We start from the raw sequence: 16027 nt of genomic DNA on the forward strand, positions 1-16027 counted from the left end.
AATTCACCTGTGAATCCATTCAATCCTGGACTTCTATTTGGAGGGAGATTTTTGATTAATAATTCAATCTCCTCTACTGGTCTGTTCAGATTTTCTTTTCTTTTTTTTTTTTTTTTATGATTCAGTGATGGTAGGTTGTATGTTTCCAAGAATTTATCCAATTCTTCTAGGTTATCCAATTTGTTGGTATGTAACTGTTTACTCTTACAATGTTTTGTATTTCATGTTGTTAGTTACAATGTCTTCTTTTTCACTTTTTATTTTATTTATTTATTATCTGATTTATCTTCTCCCACTTTTTCTTATTCTAGATTAAGGTTTGTCAATTTGGTGCATTTTTTTCAAAAAAATCAACTCCATTTCCTTGATCATTTATATTGTTATTCTAGTCCTATTTCACTTATTTCTGGTATGATCTTTGATATTTCCTTCCTTCTGCTAAGTTCTGGCTTAGCTTATGTTTATTTTGCTAGTTCTTGAGGTGTATAGTTAGGTTGTTTGAGAATTTTCTTTTTTCTTAATGAAGGTATTTATCCATATACATTGCCCTCTTAAAACTGCTTTTGCTATATTCCATATGTTTTGTTATGTTAGGTTTCCATTTCCATTTGCTCCAGTATATTTTTTGATTTTCCTTTCAATTTCTTCTTTGACCCGCTGGTTACTAACATATTGTTTAATATCTTCATATTTGAGAATTTTATATTTCTCCTATTACTGATTTCTACTTCATACCACTGTGATCAGAAAAAGTACTTGATATAATTTCAGTCTTCCTAAATTTATTAAGACTTGTTTTGTTACCTGACATATGTTCAACTTTGGAGGATATTCTATGAGCACTTGAGAATGTACATTCTGCGCCTATCAGGTAGAATGTTCTGTATATGTATTAGGTCCATTTAAAGTGTAGTTCAAGTCAATATTTCCTGATTGATTTTCTGTCTGGATGAGCTATCCATTGTTGAAACTGAAGTATTGAAGTCTCCTCATTACTTTTTTCCCTACTATTATTTTGTGTCACTGTTTATCCCTTGTAAGCAGCATTAAATTGTAACTTTTCTTTTTAACTACCTAGCCACTGTTGCCTTTTGTTGGATAACTTAATTCATCTAAATTTAAAGAAATTATATTTTAAAAATTTGTAATTATTAATGGTAAGGACTTAACATTGTCATTTTGTCAGTTGATTTTTGTCTGTTTTGTAGTTCTTTTCTTCCTCTCTGTCTTTTGGGATTTTAGGATTTTCTATAGTGATATGCTCATATCCTGTCTCTTTAACTACTATGCACTAACTATACATTTTCACTGTGTTCTTATTATGAGTTTTATTACATAAAACATCTTGTATCTCTATTTTATGCTGATAACAACTTAACTTCATTCATATATAAAAACCCCACACTTACACTTCTCTCTTCTACATTTTATGATTTTGTTGTCACAATTTACATCTTTTTGTATGTGTATCCACTGGCAAATTATTGTGGCTATAGTTATTTTTAGTATTTTAGTTTTAGTACTCTCATCTTTATACTAGAGTTAAAAGAGGTTTATACAAAGTATTCTGAACTTGACTATATACTAGTGATTTCTATACTGTCATATCTTTTCATGTTACTACTTAGCATTCTTTTATGTCAGTTTGAATAACCCCCTCTTGTATTTCTTGTAAAGTAGGTCTAATTTGATGAACTGCATCAGCTTTTGTTTATCTAAGAAAGTGTTTATCTTGCCTTCATTTCTGAAGTATAACTTTGCTGGGTAATGCATTTATTTTTCTTTCAGCACCTTGAATATATCAACCCAGGTTCTCCTGTCCTGCAATGCATCAGCTGAAATATCTGTTAATGGCTTTATGTATGTTCCCTTATATGAGAAATGTTTTTACCTTTTTTCTCTTACTGCTTTCAAAATTCTTTGATTTTTTAGTTTGATTATAATGTGTCTTAGTGAGGTATTCTTTGGGTTCAACCTGTTTGAGGATTTTTAATAGAAAAGTATCTGGACTTCTACATCTCTCCCAGAAATGGGAAATGTTCAACCATTATTTCTTTCAATATGTTTTCTGCTCTTTTCTTTCAATCTTTTCCTTTCAGTTCTCCAACAATGCAAACATTAGCTCTTTTTATGGTACTTAAGAAATCCTGCAAGTTTTCCTCATTCTTGTTCTTTTTCTTCTGTTACTTCTCTAAATAATTTCAACTAATTTCTCTTTAAGTTTACAGACTCCTTCTTCATGATAGAGTTTGCTATAAAAAGCTCTTTATGGCATTTGTAATTTTATTCAGCTACAAAATTCCTGTTTGGTTCCTTTTTATGATTTTTATTAAGCTTCGTATTTTGTTCATGTATTTTTTCCTGATTTTACTGAGATATCTGTTTTCTCCTATAGCTCTCTGAGCTTCCTTAAAATAATTATTTTCAATTCTCTGTCAATCAATTGATAATTTCTACTGCTTTGAAATTGGTTGCTGTTTATTTGGTGGTGTCATGTCTCCTTGACTTATCATGTTCTTTGAACTCTTTGCATTGTTCTCACATTTAAAAAAGGAATGAATCTCCTTCTCTGAGCTTTACTGCTGCTTCAGGAGACAAACTTCTTCACCAGTCAGCTCAGATATGGTTTCTGAAGCTCTCTCAGAGCTTTTTCTGTAGGCACACCTGCTCCAAACTTCTTGTTCCTATTTAGGAGGAGGAACAGGAAGGGCGAAGTCAAGGTTGTATGCCATGTCTCCACTCTGCAAAGCCAAGCCTGGTGCTGAGAGCCTCCAGTTTGTTACCCTAGAAAGTGCCCTGAAATACTCAAGTTTGTGTTGCATTCTCTTAATCTCAGAGTGGGTCTGGCATGCGGTATATGTTCATGAGCCATTTACAAAGACTCACACTCATTATCCATGAGATTGAATATGGGAAGGCAGCCACAGGTGTGTGGTTGAGGTATATGCAGAGTTGAGTGTGCCCATGGCCCAGCTGTAGGGTCCACAGGCACGGCATCCAAAGGCTTACTGATAGTGCCTAAAAAGGAGTTAGTAGGATCTCTGGCCCTTTGTTAAGTTCTGATCCTTTGTTGCTATAACTTCCCATTTCCTTGCTCCTAGTATCTTCCTGTCTCTCTCAGTTACGCCAATCATCTCCATATTCTGAGTATAATGAGGAAGATGTGGATTTTGTGAGCAACACTCCATACAGTATGAGAAAACAAGTACCCACTCACTATACTCTTGCTTACCCACATGGGAGAAATTATGGGCAGAGGAGGTTTCTCTTGGCACTGAACTGTGGCTGCCTTGGCGTAAAGATGAAATGCATAAAGTAAAACTGTATTCTCAGATTTTTTGTTCCAGTGGTATGCTGGAACTTCTCTGCTGGAATCCTAAACTCCCAAAAAGGTATTCTTGTCTATGAGTATTTGTCAAAATCAATGTTCTGGGGATGGACAAAAGCAGAAAATTCCTATTCTCCCATCTTGCTAAAGTCATTACCTTGTTACCCTTCATTTTCCCTCTACCCCCCTTTTCAGTCTTCTCTGCATTTAATTGACCATTTTTGTGCAAAATTAGCATATATCCCATCCTAGTTCATAAATACTCCTTTTTAGCATTTTTTAGTGGATGCCCTATAGTTTACAATACGTATTTTTAACCAATCTTTCAAGTAGCGTAATGCTACTCTAAATACTACAGTGTACCTTTTATGCAGAACCTTTTATTATAGTATTTTAATACCCCTCTTGTTCATATAATATTGCTATTACTCATTTCATATACCCATATGCAAGAATCATTTAATATGCTGTTCTTATTAATGCTAAAATAATTATGTTTTAGATCAGTGAAAAATAACACAGAACATAATTATTTTCTTTTAGCTTTATTTCTTCTCTGATGCTTATCCCTCTTTTATTCGATCCAAGTTTCTGACCCATATAATTTTTACTCTGCCTGAAAAACTTCTTGTAACATTGTGAGTGAGGTCTGTTAGCAATGGATTCTTTTTGCACTGCATTCCAGTTTGGAATGTTTCTATTAACCCATCTTCAAATTCATTAATTCTTTACTTGCCTATGTAAGGTCTACTGACTGGTGGTATGGTACATCTAAAACATTTTTCTTTTCTGCTACAGAGTTTCTGGCTTATAGCATTTCCTTTAATTCTTCATAAGACTATCTCTATTTTTTCTTACATCGACTATGTGTTTTTATATGTTCTCTACTTTACCATTAGAGCCCTGAACATATTAATCACAGTTTCTTAAATTCCCTGTCTGATAATTCCACTATCTATGTCATGGTTCTCACACCTGGTTCTCACAACTGCTTTGTATCTTCAGAGTGGTTCTGTTTTGTTTGTTTGTTTTTCTTGGTTTTGTTGGGGGGGGGGATGTGTTTTGTATTGTGGCAGGATTTCTTTTTTTGTTGAAAGATGAACCTGCTATATGGGTAACACGGACATAGGTAAAAGAACTATTTTTCTGTTTAAAGTGTAGAGTGTGATTATATATATATATATATACACACACACACACACACACACACCACACACACACACACACACACACACACACACACGATCGTGGTGATCATTTCAGTGTGTGAATATATATATATATATATATACATATATATATATATATTTAATTCTCACACTAATGTGTGAGATAAATGTGTTATTCACATACTGAAATGATCATCACAATGAAGTTAATAACACATTTATCACTTCACATAGTTACAATTCTTTTAGTGTGAGAATTTACATTAATCCAGGTAGAAGGTGGGCTATGTTTAATGTTTATTTTAGCATTATGTTCCAGAGGCTTCAAATTCCTGTTGTATCCTCATTCTTATCTCTGCTGTTGACATCAGGCTTCCCTTTGTGCTCTCCTCAGAAAGAGTATGCATCTTGCAGCTCTTCTACTGGCAATCCCCCATTATGACGTTAGAAGTGTGTTGGTGTGGTAGTAAGTTGTGGGGGAAGAAAAGCATTCGATATTCACCTAATTAAATCTCAGTCTTTCATTGGGCCTCTATCTTCAGATCTGACCTTCACAAGTGTCCAAACGTACTGCTTTTATTTTTCTCCCAGCCTTCTGTTGTCTTCAATGGCTCCAGCATTCCTGATTTATATTCTTGAAAACATGACCTCTCTTACTAACTATATTTTTCTTTTTATCTCCCTTATATGAGACAAGAAGACTGTAGAAAGCTGAATTGGGAAGGAATTTCCTTGTGATTAACAGTCAGAATTGAATTCTGGCAGAGTCTTATTTTCTGGAGAGTAGGGACTTTCTTTTTTCTTTTTCTTTTTTTCTTTTTTCTTTTTAATGGAGAAGGTTCCTGAGGTATGTTTTAATGGTTATTCTTCCTGACTACCATAACTACTATTTTGGAGACCCCTAGAGATTTCTGTAGATACCTGTCTAATTCTTAAAAAGCAACAAACAAGCTCGTTATCTGCTCAAGTATCAGCATCACAAAAAATTTAACAAACTAATATAAGTTTATACACATGCTACATTAAGACTTTGAGTTCCTCAAGTTCAAAACTTTTACTTTATAATCATATGACCACCACCTAGACCTCGTGCTAAATGAGTATGTCTCTGGGCTATACTAATAAATAAGTTTCCAACTTCTTTTATGATGTTTAACAAGCAAATGCCCTATATATGGTCATATCAGAATACAGTAGAATGCAATAAAAAAAAAGCTAAAATATCAAAAAAGGTTTTAGGTGCTGAATTATGAAAAGGGTTCAATTCATACATTATCAATGTAAGCCATATTCTTTATATGGAAATGCATGTCTACTAAGACTACAAAAACTACATAATAGTGGATGAAGTTCCAGGTACCTTTAACATTATCTCAAATCTAAATCATGTTGAATTTGATCTTCACTAGCACTGTTGTAGCTTATTATTATTTATTAAACATGCAACCTATAACCTTTTGATTAATAAATACTTCTATGTTCTACTTTATAAAGTCAGATTATCTCTATTTAATTGCCAGATGAAACACATCATTCATTAAAATTATCTATTATAATCTTGAGGCAGGACACTTCATACTTTTAATACAGACCTAAAGAAATAGCTAATAAACTCAACGTGCAATACAAATAATTGAAGATAATATAGTGGGCCAAACAGAATGTTTAATTCACTCAATATTAAATAATATACTGCTAAAATAACCTTTGGCTTATAGATTTGTTATATGGACTATAAAACAAAGTGCAGTAGTGCCATCTCCTGGAAGGTATGGAACAGGAGATATAATTTAATATGAGCTCTTTATTTAACAAGTATTTCATATTAACCAAAACAATAAGGAAGGTAAGAAGAGATAAGCCTACGGATTTCTAATAATTATTTTAAGATTAAGTAAATTTGAGATTAAATATTTCATCCTTACAATATTGTGTCTTTATCCTTTAGAAATTTATATCAACATATATCATTAATTCCTTTAATATTAAGAACATGTGCTGAGCTTACAAGCATGTAAGGTTTATCATCTCAGGTTATGAGATTAATTTCCTTTCTAAAGTTAGTTAGGACTCTCACTTTCTAGAAGCCTATCCCTCCTTTTTTAATCATATAGTAATTAAAAACTATTTTAAAATAACATTGGCCACCAAAATAATTAGTCATGTACTGAGAGTCTGTGGGTTTACTGAGAATATTTCTCTGACCTTCAGATCATTCCCAAACCTGAGATTTCTCTTGTTAATTTATTCAAATAAAAAAAAGCCTGCAATTGCACTACTGGGTATTTACCCCAAAGATACAGATGTAGTGAAAAGAAGGACCATCTGTACCCCAATGTTCATAGCAGCAATGGCCACGGTTGCCAAACTGTGGAAAGAACCAAGATGCCCTTCAACGGACGAATGGATAAGGAAGATGTGGTCCATGTACACTATGGAGTAGTATGCCTCCATCAGAAAGGATGAATACCCAACTTTTGTAGCAACATGGACGGGACTGGAAGAGATTATGCTGAGTGAAATAAGTCAAGCAGAGAGTCAATTATCATATGGTTTCACTTATCTGTGGAGCATAACAAATAGCATGGAGGACATGGGGATTTAGGAGAAGGGAGTTGGGGGAAATTGGAAGGGGAGGTGAACAATGAGAGACTATGGACTCTGAAAAACAATCTGAAGGGTTTGAAGAGGTGGGGGGGTGGGAGTTTGGGGAAACCAGGTGGTGGGTATTAGAGAGGGCACGGATTGCATGGAGCACTGGGTGTGGTACAAAAACAATGAATACTGTTATGCTGAAAATAAATTTAAAAAAATGATTAAAAAAAAAAGCCTTTAATAGCTAGCATGTAGATATTTTTTTGTATCCTATCAGAAAAGTCATTTATCAGTCCTTGAGTTCTCTGTGCTCAACGTTTAACCCAATTCTTCTTAATTTCTTACCAATGGAGTCATTATTCAGAAATGCATTTTATTTTTTTATTTGTCTTTAATGTCTTCAGTAATTTTTGCTATTCTGTATAGCAAATTCTGTATTTGCTATTCTGTATAGTTGCTATTCAACGTTTCAATCTTTCACATTATCTTGAAAAATATATTAAACTACATACACAACAAAATTTTCTTTCACAAATTAATATTTAGGTTTCACTGTCAGTTTTTTTTGATGGTAGGTACATTACTTTTATGACATTGTTTTTTGATATTACACAAGGAATGTAATAAAAAAGTGTATCAAAGTGTATCAAACTTACAAAAAAATCATGTTAATGATAAGACTTATTAACTCCTTATTATGATTTCATAGTTGACACCAAGGAAAACTACAAATACATAATACACAATTATAATAAACCAGAACAATATATAATCTGTTTTCATTATAAATATCTACCAAACAACCATAAAATATTACAAGTACACTATTATCATTAATTACTTGATATTTACTTGTTTCTGTGTTGAGAAGCTATGGCAATGATGGCTGAATAAGAATAAATGGGATTTACACTCTGCCCCAGGGAAATACAACAAATCAAAACCACAATGAGATACCATCGCACACCAGTCAGAATGGCTAAAATTAACTCCGGAAACAACAGACACTGGTGAGGATGCAGAGTGGTGGAATAGACAGATTGGAAGGTGGGAGCATGTTTAATGAAACTCCAAATTCTTACTTAAATAAATCAGCAAAAAGACATTTTCTTTTCCCCCTGAATTCTCATGAACTGTTACATGTATCTAATTTTTGGAAATACTCAAATTCAGCCTTGTGTATTAGTTATGTCTGCACACGCTTTCTTTATTCTACAAAACTCTCCTAAAAACCATATAAAAACCTGGACCTTTTCTCATTTTTTTTCTATTTCACATCAATTTCATGTCCACTGTGGATGTTTAGTAAACATATGTTTCACAAACATATAATATAAATTTTAATACAGACGTATTTTCATATATCTCAGTTTGGCCTCTCTCCCATCTTAGTGACATGAGGTTCTTACCACTCCACTTCCTGCTATTTCCAAAACTGTGTTCTTTTACAGGAAAATTCAGTTTTGCTTTTAAAAGACATATGAATGCTAAAAAGTGAAGTTGTTTTTTCAGTGGAGAGAAATGAGATCATAACATGTCACCAGACCAGTGGATTACTAAGACAGATAAACTCGATAGTTGGAAAATATTTTAAATGCCAGTTTTGAAGCAACTGCTATACAACAGAATTTATTGTGAAACAGAAATCACACCAAAAGGAAAGTTCTTACCTGATCTAAATCATCACTGAAACTTCAATATTGGCTGTCCTTACTATCTGCTTTGAAGGTCAAAACTGCAGGCTGACCAAGAAGAAAAAGTCTGAAAGACAAGAACACATTCACCAAAAATAAGCTTAAATGTGTTTTCATGATTATAAAACTTCTTTGAAAAGGTCCATGTACTAATTGCAAGTATTCTTGAGCATGAAAAAGCCAAATATATCAGTGATATTTATAGATATAATCCTTGCATTGCACAAGCCAAATGACATATCCAATACACTAAGAATCTGTCTTTCCTCACCAGATATTATGAATTAGGAATTATCAACCCCCTTTGGAAAATGTATTCTTCATGATCAACAATAAGGAACTTTCAGTCTACAAGAGGACTTTAAAAGGTCTTTTGAGGGCAAAGACAATGCCATTAAGACACTATGTTTTGAACTGTTATACTATAGAAATGAAACATGTTTTATAATTATTTTACTAATAACTAATTTTTAAAATGGATTTCATTTCTACCATTTCAAATAGCTCTCTGTTTAAATCTTTTAATGGAATGATTAAAAATCTGCTGAAAATCATTGAAATTTATTTTTTATAACACAAGGGGGATTTTAATATCTTTGTTTAAGAACTTTTTAAGTAGAATATGAGAAATACATCTATCTTCAATTATATAAAAACATTTTCAAAAGGATTGCCATGTAATTTTTTTTAAAAGTGACTGAAGGTTTGCATCAACAAGTACTTAAATTCAGAAGTCAAATGGTTAATTAAATTTTGATTATTAAATGTATATTCCAGATAATGGAATTAATATTAAATATGTATTATCAAAAAAGACACACATGATGTTAGAGAACATTATTCCTATGAAAGAGATGAGAAAACAAGATTTCTATAAATCCAATGTTTCAGAGCACTGATTTAGATTAGCCAAGTGGATAATTTTAAAAGACAATTTTCTTTTGGAATATTTTATTTAATTAATAAAATAATCTTAATTTAATACAATAGTCATTTATACCTTATTGTAAATAAGTTAAAACACAAATATTCTTGCCCTTTACTTGGTGCCTATGTTTATTACCTATTTATTATCTCTATATTTTTCTATTTATTATCTTTTTTCCTCTTATTTATTCCATCAAAATTTATACTCTTTCAAGGCAATGACTTCTGGTAGTTTTCAAGAATTTGTATTTGTTGGGATACACAGGTGGCTCAGTCAGTTAATTGTCTGCCTTCAGCTCAGTTCATGATCCCTTGGGATCAAGTCCTGGAATTGAGCCCTACATCGGAGTCTCTGCTCAGAGAACTACTCCTGTCTCTCTCTCTGCCTGCGACTCCCCCTGCTTGTGCTCTCTCTCCTTCTCTCCCCCTCTCTCTCTCTCTCTGCCAAATAAATTAATAAAATATTTTTTAAAAAGGAATTTATATTTGTTCTGGTATTATGGCTAATTTTATGTGTCAACCTGATTGGCCACAGATATTTCCCATAGAATACCCTGACTAATACACCTGGCTTGAAATGTATATGAACCCATACCTACAAAAAATTTTAAAGCCTTCAAATTCACCTATTGCAAGAGAGCCTCTCTCTTAACAAACAACAACATTACATGGGTCACTATACACTAGCTCTATTCAAGCTTCAAAGCAAATCGAACAGCCTGACAGATATCAGTTCAAAGCGTGATCTGACCACTTAATTATGTGATCTTAAATGAGTTATATCACCTTTGAGACAGTTTCTGTAATCTATAAAAAGAGGATGTTAACCACTGCTTTGCATGGCTTTATTGAAGATTATATATTATTTATTTAAAGAACCTGAGATTGAATGGTGATTCAATAAATAACATTTTTTATTATTAGTTTAATGATAGAATTATTATATTGCTAAAAACACAAAGTCCTAATTCAGAAGGATGGCACTATTTTTTTATCCACAGACAGTAAATATTTATCATCAGATTTTTAAAATTTTTAAACTTTTTTATGTTATCATATTTTTTACATAATATAACCAGAATTTATGTGCTAAGGAATTCTTTAATAAAGAATTACTGACACTGATAAAAGACTGTATCAGATATTTGTATTTACTAGATCATATGCATCTCAAGTAAAACAGAACAATGTTTATAATTTGTTGTTATAAATAACTTGACAAAATCTACTTTTCCTAATAATGAATCTGTTGACCTAAAGGAAAGAGCAACAATCAAGTGGTTCCATTTAAATATGTGATAATACTCCATAGAAAATAATGCAGTTGTTATAATTAACCCTTCTACAGTGTAACTGAGAATCTCTAATGTTTTCCAAAACTGCTGAATATTCACTTTTCACATCAGAAGAATCTTCATTATTTTTCTACTGTGTTCAGTATCCAATCAGGCTTCCTCCTAAGATTCATGAGATTATTTTGAGACTTAAAAGCATAAGTAGAGACCACCTATGTGAACTGCTTTATTGCTAAAAGTATGGTGAAACAACAGCACATATTATATACACTTTAGACAGTCTCATCCATTTAGTTCTGTAAATTAATTATGTGGCACCCCCTCAGAAACAGTATGTAGAAATATTCTGAAAATCTTTAAGGTTTGTCTAGATTTTCACATATCTAAATCATGCATGATTTCCTGCATTTTCTAATCATGTCTCATTCCCATCTAACTAAAACATAAGTCGGTGCTATATTTTCATCTATCTTTTCTCCTTAATTCACTCCAGAAAAAAGCTTAAACCACTTCTCCATTACTTTCATATGTTAGTTCAGGCAATAAAATAGTGACGCCTAGATAATTACTGATGTTGACCTCTTAGGGTTAGAATATATACAGAGATTTCTAATAAAACTATATACATACTTATATGTATGCAGATACCTATATATTAAGACATAACTTGTAAACATAAAGACTGGTAAATTCAATTGGTTAATTAATAAGACCAGCCTGGTAACTCTTAATATTTATACACAACACTTATTGTATAATAAAATTTGTTCATCCATTATGTAAATTTTGCTATGTATGAGACACCATAATAGGCCCTTGATATATGTAAAGTTTAATAAAGTTGTTTAATTTCTAGAAGTCCATAATGTGAGGAAATAAACAGAAATCTTAATAAGTAGCAAAGAATCAGTAACAATCAAAGAGCAAAAATTAAATTAGCATCATAAACCAGAATGCAAAAGAAAAATTCTCACATAGTCAAAGTGTCTCAAAGACTAACAATGTTCAATAAATTGAGGTAAGAAATCTTAATGGAAATCAAAGACAGGGACCACATTTTTGGGGGACCCTGATTATGCAGTTAAGCTAGGGTCTATGAATTAGGCAGTGAAAAAAATTTCAAAAGTTTATAAAAACAAAAATGACATGGCCAGAGCTGAATTTAATAGAATCAATCTTGCATAAGAATAGAGTATCTTGAGTTCATAGAGGAGACAATAGTTGAGATAAAAAAAACAAGGAAGTCATTAGAGGTTCTTTTAATTATCTAAATGAAAGCAATAAAGGATTAATTATATAGTAGAGCAATACAAATCAAGCAAAAAAGACAGATTTGAGAGATCATGATAAGATAGAATTGAGAGGCTATGGCAATTGCTCAGCCACTGGCTATCAGGCAAATACTAATTCTATAACAAAAACATAATTGTGGAAATATTAAATAGCAAAGTTAGCTATTAAAATGCCTACTTGGTTGAAGATACATGTTATAACCAAGTGTATTCTGGAAGAAGAAGATTATAAAATAATTTTCAGAATGCATCTACTCTATTAGGCTTTATCTACTTTTTTATGCAGATGATTCTTAAATTCACTCAGGTGTTTCATACTTTTATCTAGAGTTTCCTGATTGTTTTCCATACATTTAAAGCTGGACACTTTGCTGATATTTTAAACTCAAGAAACACAAAATTTAGCCTTTCATCTCTCTATAATCTGCTCTGATGACTACGTTCTCTAGACCCATTAATGGTTTCACTGTAAATGTGCTTCCCAGACATGAACAAAACCAAGTGACAAAACTTCCAGCCATCAGTGACAGAAACTACAGTACTCTCTTAGATTTGGCCCTCCACATTTAAAAGAACTTTAAAGGAATTGAGATTTCACCCTACTTTTAAGCTAAAAGAAGACATGATTCAGAGTAACTTTCATGGTAACAGAAGACAAGACTTTTTAGTCAGAGGCATGGACTTCGTTACTCACATCACTGCAACCAGCATGAGTATTATGTTCATATTGGTTGCCTCTGCCCTCCAAATACAGCAGAGGTGACATGAGTGACCCCACTGAAAGCTGTACACACAGTAAATCTGTGTCATGGCTAAGAAACTCCAAATTTAGGAAATCCTAATGTTCTAAGGAATTGCTAGGAAATCTTCCTCATCTTTGCATTTGAGGAAGATATTATCTTCATTATCACCATTCTGAATCAAATCTTTCCTCTGTCCTGGAGGGAGAATCTCTATTTTCTAAGGTTATTGCTCTACAAACATCTTTGTAAAGAAAGTCCAGAACAAAACCTGATCCAAGATATGCAGAAATGACATGAAGAATTATTTCCCAATACTACTTATCTGCTATGTCTGGTTTCCAATACTGTCAATTAGACTTTGAAGATATAGTTTCCCAATTAGGAAGGAAAGGATTAAGGGAAATACGGCAAGAGACAATGAAGGAGTTCATAGGGAGTATCAGTTACCAGCTTTTGAATCTTACTTGAGCCTTCAGAATCTGCCTAAATATTATATAACTCAATTTAATGATAAAATACCTCTTTGCTTGCTGAAACCTGTGGCTTGGTATATTAAGTAATGTTTAGTTCACTTATGGGCTAGTCAATGTGCAGGTTTCACTGGTGTTCTATATAAAAGCACTTAGCTTCTACCAGGGCCCAGATATGAACTACCCAAAAGCTTTGCACAGAAGTAAATACTGGTCATCACTTGTAGGAACATACCTATTGTAGTATAGTGTTATTAAACACTGAATCCCAAGACTAATGCCCTTGTTCTGATTCCATTCATTCTAAGAGTATTCAAGCCATTTGATGGAGCATGCTCACTACTAGTGAATGCACTGGTTTGAGCAACACTAATATCTAATCTGCTTTTGCATTTTCTATTATAAATGAACAAATTGAAATCCTGATTTTATTTTTCTAATTAGGTTTTTCTGAGCTTTGATAATAGTTAGCTTCCTTGAATACAATTACTCCTAAGCACACTGATGTTATGGAGTATCTCAATCTTGGCACCTAAGAGCCCATAACCAATATAGTGGAGACTTTGCAACGTGAACACAACCTTTTGGACTGAGGGGTTGAAAACCAGGTTTCTCCAGGACACACACCCCTTGGCTTCATCATAGGTGTTCTGTCTCTCACCACATGTTCTGTTCAGTGGAACAAGCTTCATTATGCTGCCTTTAAGACTCAGCTTAAGAATAAATTGACTATCCTTCATATTCAAAGTAAGTATTAAGAGGTGACTCTGTAGAGACTTAGTACTTTGCATTTACATCTATTTCTCAGTTTGTATTATAGCCAGTTTTGGTAAAGAACTATACCATATTCAGATGCATGACCCAAAGAGCATCTTGAAGAGTGCCTTGCAAACAGAAGTAATTTCAAGAACATGCTGGATCAATCAGAAATAACTCGAGCTTCATTATTAAACTTTGACTCGCATGAAATTGTAAATTAACTTTGTGATCAGGCATGTTCTCAATAGTATGTTTTAGTCTCACCAATCAGGAAAAAATAAAACACATGAAAAATATATAAATACCAGAGAGGCAATCTGTATATGCACAGAAAGATTTATGAAATATGTAAACCTTCACTTAAATTTAATTAAAAATAATAAGGCACTGCTTTTCACCAAAGCATAGGCAAACATGAAAAAAGACTCAATACCTTGATTGGGGAAAACAGACATGTATATGAAAGGATACTCATTCATACTGTTTGGTAAGAGTGAAGTTTACCATAATCTTTCTGGACAGAGATATCAGGCAATATGTATGGAAAGCATTAAAATATGAATACATGATAATTATACTTCTGTGGTTTACTGAATGGAAATGTGTACAAAAATATCTTTACGGATATTCAACATAGCATGCTATATCCTTCTCTTCTCATATAACATTATAGCATGAACATTTTCCATCTCAGTAAGATAGTCTTCATAAATATGTTTAATTAAAAGCTACATATTATTATTTCATATTGGAATACCACACTATAGCCATCACTCAAATATTGAGTATCCAAATTATTTCTGTGATTTTTTCATTATAAATATTGTTATAATGGATATATTCCTCTGCATATTTCTTTAGGATCAAGCCTTAGAAAAGAATCAGTATGTAAAAGAGTGGGTACAATGGACTATTAATCAGCCATCAGAAAGGATGAATACCCAACTTTTGTATCAACATGGATGGGAATGGAGGAGATTATGCTGAGTGAAATAAGTCAAGCAGAGAAAGTCAATTATCATATGGTTTCACTTACTTGTGGAACATAAGGAATAACATGGAGGACATTAGGAGAAGGAAAGGAAAAGTGAAATTGGGATAAATCGGAGGGGGAGATGAAACATGAAGGATTGTGGACTCTGAAAAACAAACTGAAGGTTTTAGAGGGGAGAGGGTAAGGAATGGATGAGTCTGGTGGTGGGTATTAAGGAGGGCAGGTGGTGCATGGAGCACTGGGTGTGGTACATAAACAATGAATCTTGGAACACTGAAAAAATAAAATTAAATTTAAAAAAAGAGTGGGTGCACTTAAAATACTGATGCACATTTCCAAATTTCTTTCAAATTAACTTTGTTCTAATTTAAACTTCCATTAGTAGTATATACAAAACTATCTCACCGTGACTTCATTAGCATTATTACATTTTATTTTTTTGCATTATTTCATTTTAAATATAGCTTTTAATTCAATAGAATTTTAGAATCTTACTTTTGTTTTTATTTTCTGTTGTTCATTTTAATATTTTACTACATTTGTGGCAAATTTCCATATATTTATTAGTAATATGTATTTCCATTTTTGTAATTTTTCGATTCATTGTCTTTATAGTCTCTGTATCGGTCCTTAAATGGTTTTTGTCTTATTGATTTACATGAACTTTATATATTAAAAAAGGTCAACTTTTGAAGCACACAGCTTTATAACTTTATGCAATTGCAACTACATATCTTTTCCCCCTTGAGACGGAAACAAAT

The sequence above is a fragment of the Enhydra lutris genome, unplaced genomic scaffold, assembly GCF_002288905.1.
Source record: "Enhydra lutris kenyoni isolate GAN:26980312 unplaced genomic scaffold, ASM228890v2 scaffoldscaffold27, whole genome shotgun sequence".
Lineage (NCBI taxonomy): Eukaryota > Metazoa > Chordata > Mammalia > Carnivora > Mustelidae > Enhydra > Enhydra lutris.